The 8,756-nt window shown below is 38.1% G+C and overlaps 1 long non-coding RNA gene across 1 annotated transcript; it reads left to right on the forward strand.

The window, feature by feature from the left end:
- Nucleotides 1–3,229: 3,229 nt before the first annotated feature.
- LOC108515077 (uncharacterized) lies at nucleotides 3,230–8,237 on the forward strand. The gene is made up of 3 exons (XR_001881416.1): nucleotides 3,230–3,401; nucleotides 4,028–4,270; nucleotides 8,114–8,237. It is a non-coding gene; the product is annotated as an uncharacterized LOC108515077 (long non-coding RNA).
- The last annotated feature ends 519 nt before the right edge of the window (nucleotides 8,238–8,756 follow it).

Here is an 8,756-nt window from a genome sequence, read left to right on the forward strand (position 1 = left end):
TCAAGCAGTAGTTGGTAGGCATAGAAATCAAAAAAATTATCTGGAGTGAGACTAGAATTAGCCTTATGAAAATGAATATTATTCGGCCTTAAAGAGGAAGGAAATGTTGACACATGCCACATCATAGATGAACCTTGAAGACATTATGTGAAGTGAAATAAGCCAGTCACAAAAGGACAAATATTGTCATGATTCCACTTATATGAGATATCAAGAGTAGTTAAATTCATAAAGACAGAAAGTGGAATGGCAGTTACCAGGGGTGGGGGGAAGGAAGGAATGGAAAGTTGTTACTTAAATGGCTACAAAATGTCAGTTTGGGAATATAGTAATAAGTTCTAGAGATGGACAGTGGAGATGGTTGCCCACCAATGTGAATATACTTAACATCACTGAACTGAATACTTAAAAATGGTTAATAGTAAATTTTATGTTGTGTATATATTACCACAATTTTAAAAGTAAAGGAAATCTCCCTGTTAAAAAAATAAAGAAAACGCCACAAGAATATTGACATTAAAAGAGAACAAAACAAAGAGTTGTTAGTTTCTGTGGAGCAGTGAAGAGCAGAAACTAAAATCTGTGCAGTTCCAGGGAAAGTAGATAGGATGATTTTCGGGTATTTTGTTCTTGCACTTGGATTATATGGATACCTTAAGACCCCCTACCCCCCTTTTTTTGAGATAGCATCTCACACTGTCACCCAGGCTGGAGTGTAGTGGCACAATTCGAGCTCACTGCAATGCCTGCCTCCTGGGTTTAAGTGACTTTTGCACCTCAGCCTCCCAAGTAGCTGGCACCATAGATACCTGCCACCATGCCCGGCTAACTTTTGTATTTTCAGTAGAGACAGGGTTTCACTATGTTAGCTGGGCTGGTCTTAAACTCCTAGACTCAAGCGATCTGTCCACCTCATCCTCCCAAATTGCTAGGGTTACAGGCATGAGCCACTGTACCCAGCCTTTATACCCTTTCAAAGGACCTCTGTTTAACTCTGACTTCTTTGATGATAACCAAAGGGTCTTAGCAAGGATTCTTTTGCCAAGAAAACAATTCAGGAGGAAACATATATCCCAAAAGAATATTAGTGCCATGAAATTTGTTCATTATGTTGACCATTATATTTCTGCTGCTCAGAGCAATATCTTTCCATAGCAGATGCTCCATAGAAATCTATTAAATCCATAAAAGGAAATCTATATGATTAGCATGCACATGCAATGCAGAATCTGGGATACCTCCCAGATGTTGAAATGAAGCCATAGAAGTGGGGTTGTGTGGGAGAATAATCTGAAGATGAGGAAACATTTCATTTGATCTTTCTTTCTTTGTTATCCTGGTGTGAGGTTTGCTTTGCTTTGCTTTGACTTTCATTTCTTTATAGATTTCAAGTAAGAAACTGAGCCTTGGCTGCCAAATGCCACTCTTCACTATTCTTAACAAAAAGCACTATAAAGATCTTGAATATTTGACATGCTAAGAACATGTTTTCCAGAAAAAAACCTCAGACATTCTCCACAAAGTCCAAAAAGCACCTTTTAATGATACAGCACTCTTCCCCAGATGTTTAGATTTCAAAGACTATTACAATTTCAAAATAATGTTTAGGTGTCAATTAAGGTTGCTTGTTTTCATTTACCCAAGTAAAAACATTAATCATAGCAAAAAAAAAAAAAAAAAGTTTCATAAGAATTAAAGAAAAAGGAAAGAAACACGAAAAGGTGGTTCTCCAGTCAGGACAGATTTAGTTTAGAGAAAACAAACCTGAGTGGCATCTTCTGGCCAAGTTAGGTCAGAGGCACATTTTCTTACAGACTGAGTTTTGAAAGATTCTGGGTGGGAGACTATCAGAGGCTGGGACTGTTTCTGTGTCTTTTTGTTGTGCTCATCTGGGAGGGAGATTTGTGTGTCTGCTTGCATACATCTTTTTGCAGCTGCCGGCATATTCCCCGAGTCTGCTTCTAGCTTTCCTTTCTTAGTGCACCTGAAGGGAAAGGAATGTGCTTATTAAGGCCCACTGTTTTACTGAGGCCCATGATATGAGGGTAAAGTTTGGCAGTTACTTAAGAGACTTTCCCCCCACCTTCCTCTGTGCCTGAGCTGTTTTATCTGTGTCTTACTGTCTGCTCTTTCTGGCTGCTAGTAGTTAGAAGAGAAGTGATCTTCTTGAGATGCATGAGGCTAAAAAGGGAGCTGGAATTGAAAGTGGCCGTGCTTGTCCAAGATGACGGTGCTCGTGCTCTATCAGTTTCAGCATTATTTTGTAGGGAAAAATGATACTTAAAAAACTCAGTGCAAAGAACATAATTTCAGAATAAAAGATACCTTAACATGAACATGCTCAATTTAATGTAAGATTTACTACATTGTTTAATTTTTCTTATTTTCCAGTGATGTGATGAAAACTCCACCTCTCAAAAGAGTAGCTCTTCATAACCTTTGGTCCAAGATCAGTAAGAGTTGATGGTCTCTTAAAAACACTGTACTTCAAAATCTGAGATTCAGACCACTGAAAGACCAGTGTTTTTTGTTTTTGCCTTGCCTTGACATAGACCAACTTACTCCAATAACCAGTAATGATTTCATGCAGATTAGTAATGTGGAATGGCAATTACACATGCTTTTGTAATAAACAATAGTCATTTTAAAGAGTACTTAGTAAATGCCGTGTAGTTATTGACACAATGAGGGAAATTACTATCCTTTTTCTATTTTATTATTAAAAAATCTATTTGGCAAACAGCATTGGCAGTTAATAAGTCAGTGCTGATGGGACTAAAGTAGTAAATTCAACCTCGTTTGATTTTATCTTCTTGACCATCACAGTACTTTGGTATGACCTAGCCATATTATGTATAAGGAGGTATCACTGGCAAGTAAGGCCTAGATCAAAGAGGGGACATAACTTTCTGTAACATTATCCATACACACCCACACTCTTGTGGCTTTATGTTAAATGAATTTCTACCACTGAAGTTACAGACATTACTATGCATATACAAGGGGAAACCTGTGGTCCGTTATGATACATACCTCTAGAGACACTTAAATTTTAACAACCCACAAAAAGCCCCATCTATGCAAATTCATTTTGCTATTAATGTTAACTGAGTTTTACCCAGATTTTTTTTTTCCCTTTTAAGGGTCAAACACAGTGGAAGTTGAGGTCTGACTGAATTGCTTTTTGAAAAATTTTAATCCAGTGTTACCTCAGCAGGCAACAGATGGAGGAAAAGCCATTTGATGTCAGTTCAGTAGCAATGTGCCCAGCACATGATATGAAGCACGGATGTTTATCTGGAATGGCCATAAAGTTGGAAAATGAAAACTTGGAAGAAAGCTATTGCGTTCCAAAACCTCTCTAATGCCATATTGTAAACAGACAGGACAGCCTTCAAGGGGTAATATTAATACCTGATTCTCTTATGATCTTTTGGTAATAGAGTATGCACAAAAGTGCTTGTGCTCAACACTAAAACCTCAAGTCAGAAATGTCTTCTTCTCATCTTCTGAACAATACTTTCAGTTAATGATTTTGTGTGTATGAAAAATTTCGTTTCCTTTTCCCCAGTGGCTCTTTGGAGTTTTACAGCCAACATTTTATTATATCTCTCATGCATTACATGATGAGAGTACAAACTGCTTCTTACACATCTTTTTATACCCTTACAAATGTGTGGTTTAAAACATCTGTGTATCAGATATGTTACGTCACAATTATCCTTCAGATAACTGTTTTCCTGAATGGCTGTCAATTTTTTAAAAATTTGTTTGCTTTTATAATGAGGTAGCGTTTTGCATTCTGACTTCTCTAGAGGCTGTTCCTCACTCAGCAAAGAAGGCAAACATTTGAGTGAGTTGTCACTTGAGACCATGAGAATGAATGAAATTATCTGCTCAAAGTGGGATTTCGACTTTCTAGATGTAAACAGGCCCAGCTCTAACATTTGTGTGACTTGAGAAAAGAGGATGGGTGAGGAATACTTGGTCAAATGTATAACTCTGAAATTCCTTTCCCTGGTTCCAGCCTGAAGCATGTTTGTGGACACCTCAAACTATAAGTCCCATCTCTGACAACTAACGCCTTCTTTAAAGTGCTGGCCCTTGAACTACTCCCAGGATATAAGGGTACATACATCATGATGGCATGCTCTGCTCTTGGGAGTACAGACTGAGGAAGAGGGCTCCATACTTCTGTCAGCAAATTTGGGGCTATTTGGGCGGAGAGTTCTGCGGACTTGAATACCCAGAGGGCAGCATAAAAGTGGAGGTATGTGGGTTTGTCTTGATCATTTCAGGCTGCTACATTAAAATACCATACACTGGGTGGCTTAAATAGCACACAATTCTTGTGGTTCTGGAGGCTTGAAGTCTGAGATGCCAGCATGGTTGAGTTCTTGGTTAAAACTCTTTTCTTGGTTATGTTCTCACATGGTCTTTCCTTGGTGTGTACACACATACACACACACACACACACACACACACACACACACACACACGGTGGGGGGGGGGGCACAGAGAGAGAAAGAGAGAAAGAGTGTCCCATACTCATTACCTAATCTAACCCTAATTATTTCCCAAAGCCTCCACCTACAAATATCATCACTTTGGGGATTAAAGTTTCAACATACACCTTTGTGGAGTGGGGAGACAGAAACATTCAATCCAGAGAAGGACTCTAGTTTGGTTATTTCGTGGGCCTCACTTACTTCTTGCTTTATATGGAGAGACACAGCTGGGAGAGTGCTATAGCAGGGACCTCTACAGTACAGGGCCAGTGACAGCAGTCTAGTTGCCCAGGTCTAAGGTTGATACTGTGTGTAAGCTTTATTCCTTTGTAAACATAAAGAAAAGCAAAATTCGTTATAATTTGTAGTTGCACAAATAGAAATGTCCAGTTTATATTTGTGAACAATATTATGTCAGCCTAATTAATCCATTTGTATTTGTTTCGGTGTGTGATGGACACACCCTAAGGTGACTCCCAATGGCCACACCCTTGCATACTCTCCTTTTCTTGAGTATGAATGGGATCCATGTCTTAATTCTAACTATTAGCTTTTTGCAAATGTATTTGGAAATTACTGTCTTGATCAGGTAATGTTATGTGGCAAAAGTGATGAGATGCTTATATTGTAAAAGATTCCTTCTTAGGAAGCTGGAGAGAACGAATCTCCCTGCTAGTCTTGAAGAGGCAAGCTGTTATGTTATGAACAGTCTATGGAGAGGACCACATGGCAAGGAACCGGGACAGCCTCTAGGAGAGCCTCAGTCCTACCATCCACAAAGAATTAAATTCTGCCAACAACTGTATGAGCTTAGAAGACGATGCCCAACTCCAAAAAAGATCACAGGCTGGCTGACACTTTGATTGCAGTCTTGTAAGATTCTGAGCAGAGAACCCATTTATGCTATGCCCCGACTCCTGACACTGTGAGATAATAATTGTGTGTTGTTTGAAACTGCTAGGTTTGGTGATAGCTTGTTACACAGAGTAAGATAACCGATACATTAGTTTTTTGGAGATTGGGCATTTGTTCTTTCTTGTATTATCTTCTTTCTGTTTACTCTTTCCTCAGATTTTATGGTCTGGTAATCACTCTATTCTTATGTACAGACACTTGTTATATTGGCATTGGACAATCTTTGGGAATCCCCACTTCCCTGAATTGTTTGAGTAAAGTCTTTGAAAACACATGCTTATTTGATACTATAACTGAGCAAAGATTATCATGTTCAAAGACACCCTAGATTTTTTGAAGACTTTGCTTGTGACACATCCCCTTTCCATTTCTTTCTAACTAGTCTTCAAATATGCACTCATTCCTCTGACATCTTCCTGATTTCTTATTTTGCCCCTTGACACAGGCAAAAATATGTTTCTTTCTCTTCAGATAATAAATCCCTTTCCATGCTCTCCTTTTAAGACTTTTTTCTTTCTTCTTCTTCTTTTGGCTTAATCCCTTAGTTAGTAATTTTAGTTGAGCTCTTCCTTTTCTAATTAAATTATATTCTCCTGGAGTGGAGAAAGGGTCAGGGGTAGGTCAAACTTTTTTCTGTCTTTATGACCTGTCCTCAACCCAATCATGCCTTGGATACAGTGGACTCTCTTTTAGCTACTTGCTTGTATCAATGAAAGTGATGTTGTTGAGCTACATAGTTTTCAGCTCATAGATTTCTCAGGAAGATAATCAACATTTTTTTTTCTTTTTAGAATCTAACAAAAAAAAATAATCAGAAGATAAATGTCTCATTAAAACTCAAGTGAGCTTTTCCATCCTGAAACTGACATTAACTTATTGATAGACTTGGTAACTTTGATCCAACAAATTCTTATTTGCTTGGATGCCATTAAAAAATACAGCAGCCTTAGAGGGCAGTTGAAGTGAGTGATGTGGTTTGATCTATAATACACTGATAAAAAAAATGCCTACAGGTATTTTTAGAAGGACAGATAAGCACCGAAATCAAGTGGGAAAATCTGGTGACTAGCTTGTATTTCTGCTCCAGTTATTCCCTCAGCTGGCAAGAGTGAAATGCAGCCTCCTGTGGGTTCTTGTCGTTCTTGGTTGAAGACCTGGATGTTGGCAGACTGTCCCCAAAGGCAAAGTAAAAGGAAGAGTTTAGGCAATAATCAGGGTAATTCAAGCAGTGTGTGTGTGCTAATAAAGAAAACAGGTGCTTTGAGCTTGGTTGAACCAGCGTGGAATGAAGGCCCTGGATAAATGGCCTTCACACTGCTTTCTGTTGCATGACTAGAGGCAACTTGAAATGTCTGCCTTATTGATGCCCTTACAAATGAAGACAAAGCCGCCTTATGAAAACATCCAGATTGCTCTAAACTCAACCTACTTACAAAAACATTATAAACTTCAGCCATAATTGCAATGTCTTATTAAAGTGCAGATTTTTGCTTCAAATAATATTAATGATCTAAGATTTGAACGACAGGAAAGAAATGATTTGAGGACTCAGATGGCTTGTCACAATAGGGAAAATTCAGCAGAGATGATTTGTGTAATGGAAATAATGTTACAAGCAGTTTGACTTAAAGTTTCAAGAGCTTGCTTTCTTTGGATTGAGTATACCATTAATGTTTGGTAGTGGTGATGGGGTGTCTTGCTCTAACTAGCCTCACCCCACCACCACTGTGCAGAATTAGGAGAAAGGGTGGCTGACTCCATATACTCCATGTACCACTGCTCCTTTAAAATAGCAGATGTGCTCACTCTTTGTAATATTGATCACAACATACACCTTGGGGCGAATAGATGTAGTTGAACCAAGCTTTCTCTGCAGAAGTTCCTTAGATATTAAAGGGAATATCCAAAAGGATCCATGTGATATCTTCATTTGATTTTAACAAACATTTATTGAAGACCAGTCAACAAAACAACATGCAGTGGCAGAGCCCATGGAGTTCCCTTATAGAGCCAGCAAATGGAAAAAGTTTTAACTGAAGTAGGAGGGGGAAAAAGATCACCTCAAATCTACATACAATCAGCATTTATTAATTCTAACACAATTACAGCAGATTAACTCCATGTCAAGGCTGGAATGAAATAACAATGGACAAATCATGAAGACTTATTTCAGAATCATTTTGAATCTCTTTCTTCTTCCTGAATTTGAACATAATTGCTGATTATATTTGAGACTGTAGTTCAAAATTTATTTTCTTTTAGTTTTTCAAATTTTCCTGTAATGTAAGAATGAATTCTCTTTGATTATTTAACTTCCATGAAAACTGCCTCCAAAATTTAGCTTTTAGGAAATTTGTCTTATTTCTTAAATAAAAGGATTTGTATGTTACAGTTAAGGATCATATATATTGCCTCATTGCAATTCAAAAAAAGTGTAAATATATAAAGCTAACACCCCACCCCAATTCCAATAATACTATTTCTTCAGAAATAAACTTAAATTTTTTTTTTTTTTTTTGCCTGAATTTATCCACCCGTTTCTCTATGATCATATTGATCTTTGGGTATACAGACGGTCCCCAACTCAACAATTGTTCAACAACGATTTTTCAACTTTATGATGGTTCAAAAGAGATACACATTTGGTAGAACTTATACTTCTAATTTTCTTTTTTTTTTTTTAATTTTAGAGATGGAGGTCTCGCTATGTCACCATGGTTGGAGCGAGTGATGTAATCAGAGCTGTGGCAGTCTTGACCCCCTGAGCTCAAATTATCCTTCTGCCTCAGCCTCCCGAGTAGCTGGGACTGTTGGTATGTGCCACCACACCAAGATACATTTTTGTTTTTCGTAGAGACAGGGTCTTTTTATGTAGCCCAGACTGGTCTCAAATTTGTGGCCCCAAGTGATCCTCCCACCTTGGACTCCCAAGTCACTGGAATTGCAGACACATACTTTATTTTGGATTTTGATCTTTTTCTGGGCTAGCAGTATGTGGTAGGGTACTCTTACAATGCTGAGTAGTAGTAGTGAGGCACCGCACCTAGTCAGCCATGTAATCAGGAGGGTAGACAACAGCTACTCTGCAGTGCACTGTGTTGCCAGATGATTTTTCCCAACTGTAGGTTAATGTAAGATGTGGCGAACACATTTGAGGTAGTCTAGGCTAAGTTATGATGTTCAGTGGGTTTACGTGTATTAAATGCATTTTCTATGTGTGATATTTTCTACTTAATATGGTTTTATCAGGGCATAATCACATTATAAGTCGAGAAGCATCTCTGTAAAGAAATATTGTCTTCTCCATCTCTTTAACTGCATGAAATTGTACAA

Source organism: Rhinopithecus bieti, unplaced genomic scaffold (assembly GCF_001698545.2).
Source record: "Rhinopithecus bieti isolate Rb0 unplaced genomic scaffold, ASM169854v2 scaffold_31787, whole genome shotgun sequence".
In the NCBI taxonomy this organism is placed as follows: Eukaryota; Metazoa; Chordata; class Mammalia; order Primates; family Cercopithecidae; genus Rhinopithecus; species Rhinopithecus bieti.